This window comes from Microtus oregoni, unplaced genomic scaffold, assembly GCF_018167655.1.
Source record: "Microtus oregoni isolate MIOR12 unplaced genomic scaffold, Mior012 000091F_ref0000469, whole genome shotgun sequence".
In the NCBI taxonomy this organism is placed as follows: Eukaryota; Metazoa; Chordata; class Mammalia; order Rodentia; family Cricetidae; genus Microtus; species Microtus oregoni.
In genome coordinates, this window is record NW_024544600.1 from 4,357,862 (window position 1) to 4,371,254 (window position 13,393).

Here is a 13,393-nt window from a genome sequence, read left to right on the forward strand (position 1 = left end):
ACGGTAGAGGTGAGGGATTTCTAAGGTTTCAGGACCCCTGATTGGCTGACATTTATCTAGGGGTGTCCTGGTGAAAAGCGATGTGTGTGTGCTGACAGATGATCCTATCTACAATGGTTGGAACATTAGACATCTACTTTGGATTGTCTGTTCCTGGGTGGTGCCTGGGTAGTCTCAGTTTGTGGTCTTTCTTGGAACCAGGTATTGCCTTAGGGAAGACTCCTGAGTCTTGGGCCTCTATTGAGCTTGTCACGGCTTCAGTTTCCTTCAGTTTTCTGATTTGTGTTGGTGTGTAGGTATATTTTGTGTGTAGTGTGTGCTGTGCGGGTGTATATGCAGCAGCCAGAGGTGGCAGGTGTCTTCTTCTGTTACTCTGCTTTATTCATTTTGAGACAGAGTCTCTCCCTGAACCCAGAGAGCATGCCTTGCTTTTGGCAAGCTGGAGGCAGCAAGAACCCATTAATCCTGTCTGTTCGTCTCTGCCCCCATTGCTGGGGTTCCAGGTGATTGTGGGATAGTGCCTGGCTTGTTATGTGAGTGCTACAATCAGAACTCTGGTCCTCTGACAATGCACAAAGAGGTCATCAGTTTGAGGAGCAAGAAGGACTGTTGAAGGAAAGGGAGGGGGAAGTGATGTAATTATATTTTAATTAAAAACAAAAACAAGGGTTAAGAGCACTGCCTGTTCTTCCAAAGGTCCTGAGTTCAATTCCCAGCAACCACATGGTGGCTCACAACCACCTGCAATGAGTTCTGGTGCCCTCTTCTGGCCTGAAGGCATACCTTCAGACAGAATACTGAGAATACTGTATACATAATAAATAAATAAAATATTTAAAAAAAATTAAAAAAATAAAAACAAAAACAAACAAAAAAGCCTCTGGTCCTCATGGTCCTGCAACAAGCTCTCCTAAACTGAACCATCTCTACAGACATCACTCTTTCAAAGATTTGTTTTTATGTGTATATGTCATGGCAGGGCCCCACCAGCACCACCACGAAAGCCTCATGGCTTGTTGGAGGGGGATTGAAAGGTTGTTGATCCCTGAAATTCTCAAGAAAAAAACTAGTCCCATGATTTTGAACCAAATCTGAAGCAACCTTTAAATAAATACTGGCCAGGGAGCTGGACTCTGGTCAGGTCCATCCCTGGGTTCCCAGGAAATGGTCATTAAGTCACATTTTTCAGAAGTTTAGAAAGGCAAAACCCATAATTCACTGCATTTCCCATCAGCTCCAGTCATGGACAAGCATACATCCTGATGTCTTCTCTGCCTATGAATCTCCCTCCTTCATGTGATCAAGTATATCCAGTGTAGTTGGTTCAAACAAACTTGTTTATGAGAGAGAAACCTCCTGGCTTGTTATTTCCCAAGAACTACAGCCCTCAGCATTCCAGAAAGTTATCTTGTTTTTGGGCAAGTGGGCCTCACAGGGTAACTTTGTTTTTTACAAGGTGAAGGATGAAACTAGAGACACTCAGGAACACACACACGCACACACGTGCGTGCGCGTAGACATGATCCATGAGAGGTGAAGAATGAGACTTTGCAGGTACTGGGTCATGACCTCTGGGGACTGACCTCGTGGTTTACTTTTTGTTAAATGGGAAAATGTTGAAGAGAAAGACCAGTCCCACAATTATCCAGCTAAGGCTAGCTTTATTTTAGAGGGACCGTCCAGCGAGCTATCTCACTCTAACTTGGGATTTTAAAGAGCAGCTCTTTCTTTCCTTTTTGGTTTTTCGAGACAGGATTTCTCTGTAGCTTTGGGGCCTGTCTTGGAACTTACTCTGTAGACCAAGTTAGCCTCAAACTCATAAAGATCCGCCTGTCTCTGCCTCCCGAGTGCTGGGATTAAAGGCATGCGCCGTCACTGCCAGGCCCCTTCTGGCCTTTTGACATCCCTTTTATAGGGGAGAGACAAAATATTAATAGCTATAAACATGTTTACGAGAGTGAGAGAATTGCTATTAGAGATTGTTAGAAAATACAAAGAGGGCCGGTTGTGGTGGCGCATGCCAGTAGGATTTGCTGAAGGAGGCAGAGGCAGGAGGATCACGAGTTCAAGGCCAGCCTGGTCTATACATTTTTGGGCTGGAGAGATGGCCCAGTGGTTAAGTGGTTAAGTGGACTGCTCTTCCAGAGGTCCTGAGTTCAATTCCCAGCATTAACATGGTGGTTCACCACCACCTGTAATGAGATCTGGCGCCCTCTTCTGGCCTGCAGGCATACATGCAGACAGAACACTGTATACATAATAAATAAATATTAAAAAAATACAGAGAGGAAGATAAGAATATACACCATGTAAGTGGGGTCATATGTTTTGCAGGTTACATCAGATTTAAGAAACAGAAACTTATTCTTGAGTAGAAACCTATGTTTTTATAAAGTATGGGGCACCAGATGGTGGTGGCTCATGCCTTTAATCCCAGCTCTAGGGAGGCAGAGGCAGAGGCAGATGGATCTCTGTGAGTTCAAGACCAACCTGGTCTACAGAGCATATTTCAGAACAGCCTCCAAAGCTACACAGAGAAACCCTGTCTTGGGAAAAAAACAAAAGAAAACAAAAACAACCCAATAAATAAATAAAATAAAGTATGGAGGCTTAATATAATGGGCTCCTTAATTTGCAAGGTTTGCTTCTCCTATTTTGGTCTCACATTTCTTACATGTTTAAACATAATAGAACAGAACTTTGGGGGAGGGGAGTCTTCATGTGATAATTCTCATAACAAAGCTTCAGGGTCTGGTTACATCAAAATTCTCTAGCAAAGTAGCAAAGCATCTGTGACCTTTCATAATAAGAATGATCTTTTCCCCAAGAGAATAAGATTTTACTGCTCTTTACAAAATTAATGTGGTAACCCAAAATTGGCAGCTAAACATGAGGATAAAAAGTCTCAGTGGTTGAGACTTACCACCCAGAACTGGTTCTTAGGTGTTGAGTGTCAAGCCCTTGGAAGCCTCTGTCCAGTCCTTGTGAGCCAGCATTGGCACCTGTGCAGAATCTAGGCAAATCTACATTTGCCCTGGGCCCTTTCCTGTACAGACGCTCAGACCTGGCCCTGTTTGCTGTCTTTGTTTATTACTGTGAAGAAACAGCATGACCAGTAGCTGGGCGGTGGTGGTCTTGGGGAAGCACAGAGGCAGGTGGATGTCTGGGTCTAGCGTGGTCTACAGAGTGAATTCCAGGATAGCCAAGGCTACATAGCGAAACCCTGCTTTGATAAAAAACAAACAAACAAAAATCCTCTATGACCAGAGCAAATTAGTATCTAATAGGGGACATGCTTACAGTTTGAGGGCTAGTCTATTACCATCATAGCAGGGACCATTGAGGACACAGGCAGGCAGTTTGCAAGAGAAGTAGCTGAGAGCTGCATGCTGATCCACAGGCAGAGACAGACACTTGACACCCACACCTCTAGTGGCACAGCTCCACAGCTAACCTTCCCCATCAACTGGGGGACAAGCATGCAATAGGAACCTATGAGGCTCAGTCTCGTACAAACCAGTGGTACACCCGTAATCAGAGGGACGGAGGCTTCACCCTTGATCGTGCTGTGTATCTTTAGTTCCAGTTTGGGCTGAGAGCCTGGAATTCTCATTGTGGCTGGAATTTGCTTTAGTTTTTTTCCCTATCTAATGTATGGACAGTAAGTAAACACTCAGGTCTAGCACAGAAACTTAAGACTTAAGGAACAGCGATCTATGAATGGTGCTCACAGAGTATAAGAATGAATCTTTAGCTGATAAAGAGAGCTCAGGGCTAGGGGCTAGAAGGAGAATGTGTGATAGAGTCTGTGGCCTCTTTCATAGGGATGTCTTCTATTTACTGAGAAACAAAGCTCAGGATATTGACCTAAACAATTCTCAGGATATTGGGGGATTTAGGTGGAGGCGGGCTCTTAATGGAATAGCAAAGCATCACCAGGTTGTTTGAACACATCTCTCCAGCATTTCAGGTGATCAGGCATCATTCCTTTCTTTCCGTTGAAGAAAATAGGCCGGTGTGATTGACAGTTCTGGTTTCTCCAATGCCTACTCTTAAGCTGTGCTTCATACATGTATGAGTGTTTTGTTTGTGTGCCTAGTGCTTAAGGAGACCAGAAGACGGTGTCAGATCCCCTGGAACTGGAGTTATTGATGGTTGTGGGCTGCTATGCAGGTGTGGCAAACCTGGGTCCTCTCGAAGAGCAGCTAAGTCTTTTAACTGCTGAGGTGCGGAGGGAGGGAGGGTTTTTCTCTAACCCAGACTGCTTTGTGATCACTTTTAGCCCAGGTTGCCCTCAAATTTAGTGTTAACCCTCTTGCATTCTGCTCCTGAATACAAGGATTATGGGTATGCTCTACCTTATCTGGTCTTGAACTTTTAGTTTCTTTCTTTCTTTTTTTTTTTTTTTTTTTTTTTTTTTTGGACTAGCTCTGTAGGCCAGGCTGGCCTCTGCCTCTCAAATTCTGGGATTAAAGACATGCACCACCACCGCCTGGCTTCTTTTCTTTTTTGCCATCAAGGAATTCAGTGTTTATTGGAGAGAGACACATAAACCAATTAACACAATACAAAAAGCACAATACAGTAACAACATTCACATTTATGATAGAAATATGCATAGAAAAGTATCTGTGAGTACATACAGAGCTCTCCTTTAGTATGACAATCCTGAGTTGTGTCCCCTCCCTCCCTCCCCCCAAGACAGGGTTTCTTTGTGTAACAGTCCTGGCTGTCCTGGAACTTGCTTTGCAGACCAAGCTGGCCTCAAACTCACAGAAATCAAGGTGCCTCTGCCTCCCAAGTGCTGGGATTAAAGGTGTGAACCACCACACCTGACTCTTAGTTGTGTTTCTTGATAGTTTATATTTATTCTGCCTCTGGTTTATTGATTGTCTTATATATAGAAATTAGAATCATTTACCAAATTGAGCAACCATTTTAACATTATTTTCTTAGTTTTTCTGCTCCATTTTCAGTTATTTTACCTTATGAAAATATACTCAGATTAGACCTTCCAATATTGAAGGTCCTTAACACAGCTTGGGTTCAGGAATGCTGACTAGGGGCGAGAAGATAAAGAAGTTACAAATACTAAAGAAACAGCAGACACATGGATACAGAACAGTTGGTGTGGAGAAGCTCAGCATGTTTATTATCCACATGTGAACACAGAAAAGGGGTTATTGCACACAGCTGAGCAAGGAGGCAGGGCTATTGCAAGAGGCAGGTCTAAGCTAATCGGGGTAAGGCATGCTTCAGGCTCTAAGTATGGCGGGGAGGAAGCCATGGTGGACATTTTCTATATGCACTGTCAACATTCAAACTTGAAGGCTTTGTCATTTCTGAGCCTCACGTCGGGAAACTGGCACTCCCATAGGGCTGAGAGTTTTTAATCCTTCAATAGCTATAGTCATACAAACAATACATACTCAGGAATTCCCTTGAGCCCTACACAGGTTCGTTTTCTTTTTCCGTCTTTTCCCCTTCTCTTTTCTTTAATGGGAGTTGTTTATGTTAACCATCAATTGTAGGGATCATCTTTCTTAGGTGAGCAGTGCATGCCTCCAGTCACAGCCCTGGGGTGTCACCCCTGGCCACATAAGAGATACCTATCAAAAAAAAAAAAAAAACCTCACCTAACCCAGGTGTGATGGCTCCTACTTTTAATCCAAGCATGTGAGAGTTTTGGACAGGCAGGTAATCATAAATTCAGGGACAGCCTAGGAGTGGAGGCAGCTGCTCATGCCTTTAAATCCCAGCACTTGAGGCAGAGGCAGGTGGATTTCGGTAAATTCAAGGCCAGCCTGGTCTACAGAGGGAGTTCTAGGGCAGCTAGATCTACACAGAGAAACCCAGACTCTATGCCTTTAATCTCAGCACTGGGGAAGCAGAGGCAGGCTGGTCTTATGAGTTCAAGGCCAGCCTGGTCTACAAAGTGAGTTCCAGGACAGGCTCCAAAGGTATGAAGAGAAACCCTGTCTCAAAAAAACAAAACAAAAAAGACCCTGTCTCAAATCACACCTCAAAGCCGAACCCCACAGGCTTGCAGTCAAGAAACAGTGTCACATGCTTGCTGCCCTGGCCACTGAGTGTGAGACTGTTGTTTGAGACTAGCGACACAGCAAGTTCTCTTCACACGTGGAAAACAAAAGAGCTCCACAAACAGAGTGCATCTGGGCAGGGGAGATCGTTCAGTGTGTAAAACACTCGGCCTGAAAGTGTGAGGCACCGAGTGTGACTCAGAACTCACTTAAAGCTTGGGTGCAGTGGCACGCAACTGTCACCTCGGTGCTCCTACAGTGAGAGGTGAAGGGGAGAAAAAGGACTCTCTTGGGGCTTGCAGACTAGCTAGCCTGTGCAAAGTAGCCAAAGGAGAGACTCTTTGAGACAAGGGGAATGTGAGGGCTGACACCTGAGCGCACTGTCTAGCTACTCTGTTGTTGTGAAGAGACACCATGACCACGGCAACTTATAAAAAGTTTAATTGGGGGGCTGGAGAGATGGCTCAGTGGTTAAGAGCATTGCCTGCTCTTCCAAAGGTCCTGAGTTCAATTCCCGGCAACCACATGGTGGCTCACAACCATCTGTAGGGAGGTCTGGCGCCCTCTTCTGGCCTTCAGGCATACAGACAGAATATTGTATACATAATAAATAAATAAATATTTTAAAAAAAGTTTAATTGGGGACTTGCTTACAGTCTCAGTAGGTGAGTGGGTGACCACTGTGGAGGGGAGTCTGGTGCCAGGCAGGCATGCATGGCCCTGGAGCAGTAGCTGAGAGTTTATAAAGAGGGAGCTTACTGGGAATGGTGTGGGCTTTGAAAACTTTAAAACCTATCAAATAACACATCTCCTCCAACACATTAGGCCACATCTAATCTTTCCCAGACAGTTCCACTGAATGGAGACCAAGAATTGAAACATGTGACTGGACCTATGGGGGCCATTCTCATTCAAACCACCATATACAGAAAACTGAAAGAATAAAATATGTGCACGCAGTTTAGTAGGAGGAAGCAAAGATATTTGCAGTTGAGTGAGCCATGTACATGCACATAAAAAGATAATTAAGATCACAAAGTACATTGTGGTTCATCTGTAGTGGTACACGCTTTTAATTCCAGCACTCAGGAGGCAGAGGCAGGCAGATCTCTGTGATTTCAAGGCCAGCCTGGTCTACCTAGTGAATTCCAGGATAAACATTGATCCATAGTGAGATGAGACCTGTCTCAAAAACAAACAAAAAAATACATTTCTGAAGAGCTCAAAAGAGGCTTTAAAGAGGTAATATATTAAATATTTCTGTTTGATTTGCTTTATCATTGCAGAATGAATGTAGTTTTTTTTTTTTTTTTTTCAAGACAGGGTTTCTCTGTGTTTAACAGCCTTAGCTGTCCTGGAACTAGCTCTTGTAGACCAAGCTGGTCTTGAACTCACAAAGATCCACCTGCCTCCCCAGGGCTAGGATTAAAGGCGTGCGCCACTACCACCACCTGGCTGAATGTAGATTTATTGTCCACATGTATGTCTGTGTACCACGTTTGTGCTTGGTTCCCAGGGAGGTGGTAAGCCTCCATGTGGCACAGGGATTCAAATCCAGGTCCTTTGCAATCATAAGAAGTGCTCTTAACCACTGAGCCAACTCTCCAGCTGGGCCCTGATTTCTTAAGGAAAAGAGAAAAATTCCCAAGTGTGGGTGGAGTTCCAAGAGAGGAATACTCCCTTTAATTATTTCTCTTTGTTTTTCGAGACAGGGTTCCTCTGTAGCTTTGGAGCCTGTCCTGGAGCTAGCTCTTGTAGACCAGGCTGACCTCGAAGTCACAGAGATCCGCCTGCCTCTGCCTCCCGAGTGCTGGGATTAAAGGCGTGTGCCACCACCACCCAGTCTATTTCTTTTTTTAAAAAAGAATTATTTATTTATTGTGTATATAGTATTATGTTTGTGTATGTATGCTGGCAGGCCAGAAGAAGGCACCAGACCTTAATACAGATGGTTGTGAGCTGCTATGTGGTTGCTGGGAATTGAACTCAGGACCTTTGGAAGAGCAGGCAATGCTCTTAACCACTGAGCCATCTCTCTAGCCCCCCCCCCCTTTAATTATTTCTTAAACATATTTGTGTGTGTGTGTGTGTGTGTGTGTGTGTGCATATATGTGTGTGCAGGATCCATGGAGGACAAAAGGGCATCAGATCCTTTGGAGTTGGAGTTGCAGGCATTTGTGACCTGCCTGTTGCAGGTGCTGGGACGCAGCCCTCTGATAGAGCAGCAAGCACTCTTATCTGCAGAACCATCTCTTCAGCACCATGATAACTCTGAAGATGGTTCTCACTCTGTTTACCCAACTGGTATGGAACTTAGTATGTAGCCTAATCTGACCTCACATTGTGACTAATTCTCCTAGAGAGATGTTCAGATCCGTGTGCTATTGGAGCATCTACTCAGAGGAGAGGAGACCAAGGCACAGAATGTGTGGTGAGGAGTTTCTCAAAATGCAGAATGTAACCAGGCCACGGTGGTTCAGCCTTTAATCCCAGGAACTGGGAGGCAGGGCAAAGGGGTCTCTGTCAGTTTAAGGCCAGCCTGCTCTACAAAGGGAGTTTTAGGCCTATCAGAGCGATGTAGTGAGACCCTGTCTCAAAAGCAAATAAACAACAAAAACAGAACAGAAAAGGTAGAATGAAGAATGGAAAAGTCTTGGGGCTGAAGAGATGGCTGAGAGGTTAAGAGCATTGCCTACTTTTCCAAAGGTCCTCATTTCAATTCCCAGAACCACATGGTGGCTCACAACCATCTGTAATGGGGTCTGGTGCCCTCTTCTGGCCTGCAGGCATACACATAGAACATTGTATACATAATAAATAAATAAATAGTTTTAAAAAAAGAATGGAAAGACTGGGCGATGGTGGCACACACCTTTAATCCCAGCACTCGGGAGGCAGAGGCAGGCGGATCTCTGTGAGTTCGAGACCAGCCTGGTCTACAAGAGCTAGTTCCAGGACAGGCTCCAAAGCCACAGAGAAACCCTGTCTCAAAAAACCAAACCAAAAAAAAAAAAAAAAAAAAAAAAAAAAAAAGAAAAAAAAAGGAATGGAAAAGTCTTAAATACTGAATTATTATCACAGAGCAGAGTTTGTATGGGAGCAGTCTTCAGATATAAACTCTGTGTGAGGAGAGAAAGTAATGGTGGACATTTTCTCTACACACTGTCTACATCAGCACATGAATGAAAGGAAAGTTTTGCTATCTCTCTTTTCCCATGAGTCTGAGTGGTCCTTAGATGGATGGATGTGCCCATGTCAGCAACCACATTCATTCAGATTTTAACTGACTTTAGCTTTCCTCACTTCCCACGTACGACATTGCTTTTAGTACCAGGAAGAATTAGAACCAACTTTTCCCCTGTGTGTGACCGATAACAAGCAATGTAACATCTATAAAGGAAATAGCCCTTTTCCTATTGGTAAATGATAAAATGGTACGACAGATTAAATAACGATCAAGTATGAGTCCAGTAATTATACTAGTAACTACCATGTGGCAGAAGATTGCTTCACTTTGCCCTTTTCCCTGTTTCTCTTTTAGAGTAGAGGAAATACAGAATCTCAAAATGCTGATTTCTGTTTGCTTTGATCTTTTTAGACAGGATTTCATGTAGCTATGGCTGGCCTCAAATTCTAAGACTGATGTAAAATTCCTGATCCTCTTGCCTTCACTTTCCAAGTGCAAGGATAACAGAAGTGAGCCACCAGCCCCTTCAACCACAGACTTTATTTAATAGAGTGTGTAGCACTTGAACTGCCATTTTACTGTCGTACTTTTTCGTTTGATTCGTCACGAAAGGACTCTGGCTTGGGCCAGGGGTCCAAGGCTGCGTGAGCCCGAGAACACCGGACGGCTCCGCGGCGCCTCTGGCTTGGGGCAAACGGCAGCGCAGCTGGGCGGGTGACTGGCGACTCGACACAGGCGAAAGTGGGACGGGGCGACAGAGAGCTGGCAGCCGATTGGCTGTTTAGCGATCGTATGCTAATTATCGACAGCGCCTCTGTCCCGCAGACTTGGAGAACTGCGGCAACTGAAATGGCCTGTGGACTTGGCAGCGGGCGACGTTCAGCAGGGAACGTGTCCCCGTTTGTGCAAATGCAGTGTGTCGGTAATAGCAGCGCCCAAGGGCAGTGCGGCGAGCGGGTCGCGGTGCTCGCCGTGAGTATGATGTGAGCGCGCCGGGTGCAGTGCGGCGAGCTGGACAACGTCGAGTTAAGACTATACTTTCAGGGATCATTTCTATAGTTCGTTACTAGAGAAGTTTCTCTGACTGTGTAGAGCACCCGAAACCACGAGGACGAGATGTAGTGTTCTCTCCTGAACGTGAAGCTGGCTTTAGGTGCTGCTTTCCTGCAGCTGCCTCTTGCCATTGATGATCGTTCTTCTCTCCTTTCTGGGAGGGTGAAAGGGAGGGAGCGCAGTCTGAGTGGACTTCGGCTCCTCAGTGCTTTCCAAAGGAATCTACGTTAATTGTATTGTTCCTTCAGTTCACATCCGTTTCTTTGTTACACAGACAAGTCAGTTTTTAACACTGTGAAGTAATTAATCTTCGTTTGCCAAGTAAAGAAAGCCTCAGGTTGTTGATAATAGTGGGTTTTAAGGTATTTTTAGGGGCTTGGAGAGATGGCTCAGAGGTTGTTCTTCCACAGGTCTTGAGTTCAATTCCCAGCAATCACATGGTGGCTCACAACCATCTTTAAGGTATCCTTAGGAAGGCATTATTATGTACTATTGTCCTGTTTTCAGTTCTTAGTACACTTAAGATTATATTTATTCAAAGTAAAACAAAACCTCTATACACCTAAAACAAAAATGAGGATTCAGCCCCCCCCCCAAATGCTTTAAAAATTATTTTGAGTATGTCCTTGCCCCAGCAGGAGCAGGGAAGTAAGAGGACTACTGGCAAGAGTTGATTCTGTCCTATCAAAGTGGGCACGGGCAAGTGAGAGTAAATTCAACTTCTTAGACCTTGTAGCTGATGCCTTACCGGATCTTGTAGTCACAGGATTTTGTTTTTTTCCCTTTAATTTTATGTGAATGAGTTTCATCTACTTGTACGTGGACTGTGAGGTACCTAAGTGCTGGGCCGTGGTAAGATTCCCTGTAACTAAAAACTACAGATTGTTGTTAGTTTTCATGTGGTTCTGGGAAAGGGTCCTCTGTAAGAGCAGTAGCCTCTTGGATCTTTAACCTCTGAATCATATGGCCAGCCCCAAAACAATGAAAAGTGGTTAGTTTGGCAGGGTCTTGATATGAAGCCCTTGACTGGCCTGGAACTCTGTAAACCTAGCTAGTCTGGAACTTGTAGAGATCCTCCTGCTTCTGAAAGGCTCCCTTCCTTCCATTTTATGGTGTAGTGTTGTCACTATATGGGTTCTAGGAGCCCAACCCCAACCCTCTGGAAAAGTGTTCAATGCTGTTAACCACTGAACCATCTCTCCAGGCCCATAGAGCTTTTATTTTAAATTAAAAAGTTAATTACGTAACAAAAAAATTAAAGATTTCTCTTTATGCAGTGTGCTGACACAGGCCTGTAATTACTTGGGAGGTGGATGTACCAGGCTTTTTCTTTGTTGGGCCACCAACTAGCTCCCAAATAAAGACCAGAACTTATTATTATTATTATTATTATTTCTGAAGCTGAGGACCGAACCCAGGGCCTTGCGTTTGCTAGGCAAGTGCTCTACCACTGAGCTAAATCCCCAACCCCCAGAACTTATTATAAGTTACACGTTTCTGGCTAGCTCTTTTAACTTAAATTAACCCCTTCATCTACCTTTTACCTCAGGGCTTTTTTTTTTCCTTTTCTTACTTTCTTGCTGTCTGGCTATCAGCTGCTGGTTTCTGCCTCTGGGTGTCTGTCTCTCTCTCCTCCTTTTTCTCTCATTCTTCCTTCTTTCCTTCTTGAGCCTGGATTTCTCCTCCTATTTATGCTTTCTGCCTCATATCCCTGTCTGTCCCTCTCCTGCCTAGCTATTGGCCATTCAGCCTTTTATTAGACTAATCAGGCAAGGTGAAACAAATGCAACATATCTTTAATAAGTAAACACATTCTTGCATCGTTAAAAAAGTGCAGCATAAACAAATGTAACACACCTTTACACAGTTAAAGTGATATTCTGCAGCATAAATGTAGTACATTATTGCCTAGGAAAATAATATTCTACAACAGATGAAAGAAGGTGGACTGGAGTTGAAGGTTAGTCTGGACTGTATAAGACCCTGTTTCAAAAGTCAAAAAGCATGGGGCTACAGAGATATCTCAGTGGTAAAGAGGGTTGAGAATTTGGTTCCTAGCTCACAGCCTCCTGTATCTCCAGCTCCTGGGAATGGGTGTCCTCTTCTGACCTTCTCATGTATCTACACACATATATACATCAAATACATTTTCCAAAGTAAAACCACAAGAAGCAAAATTTTCTCTCAATATAAGTTTCAGCAGTCCCATTGCAGGATGATTCTTGATATTTATATTGATTCTTTATACACTTTACAGGAATTTGTGTTGATGGAGTTAACAGCCAGGGCCAGTCGGCACTTTTTTGTTGCAGCATTATTGGGCCAAATGAAATTAGTGAATGTTCTGGTGCTCCTATTCTCACTACCCTCTCTGTTTTCTGTCTCTGGCTATTCTCCCTTCTCTCACAGATAAATAACCTTAAATTTAAGATAGATTACCTTAAATTTAAATCGCTAAAACAAAATCCATATCAATGTAAATTATTCATACCTATATCATATCCCCCTTTAAATGTAAAAGAACATTTATAAACAATATTTGGGAATATGGGCGCAGTTATTTCTCTCCAAACTGCTTCCTGCTGAATGGGGGCGTTGTAATTTAGGTCTTTTGTGGTATAACCTGTGTGCTAGATTCATCTCAGTCAGCAGTCGAGTGAAGTAATTTTTTGAAGGTGTTCACAGCAACCTTTCAGGAAGGCGTGGTCTATCATACCATATTGGGATGGAAGCAATCCACAGGGTTTCATCCTCTGTGAAAACAAAAGAAGAAACTCTTTTCCAAAGTATGATATCCTTAGATCCAAATTCTGAAGTCAAGGTATTTTCAAAATATCTATGTTGGATTAGTTCAGCAGCATTTATAAACAAATATCTTTTAGCAGCTCTTGCTCTTTCCTCAGCATTCAAACAATTCAAAGAGAGCAAAATAGCATACAGTATCAAGATTCTCATTGTATTTTCCATCTTTGTGCGGCTTTAATTTAACCTCTATTTCGTTTATTTTTACTTTTATCTTTTTGCTTTTTGAGACAGGTTCTCTGTATATCTTTGACTTGGAATAACTCTGTAGACCAGGCTGTCCTTGAACTCTCAGAGATCCGCCTGTCTC

General features: G+C 43.6%; 1 non-coding gene across 1 annotated transcript; it reads left to right on the top strand.

Moving 5' to 3' along the window:
• Positions 1–10,256: 10,256 nt before the first annotated feature.
• LOC121442517 lies at positions 10,257–10,473 on the top strand. The gene has a single exon (XR_005973559.1). It is a non-coding gene; the product is annotated as a small nucleolar RNA U3 (small nucleolar RNA).
• The last annotated feature ends 2,920 nt before the right edge of the window (positions 10,474–13,393 follow it).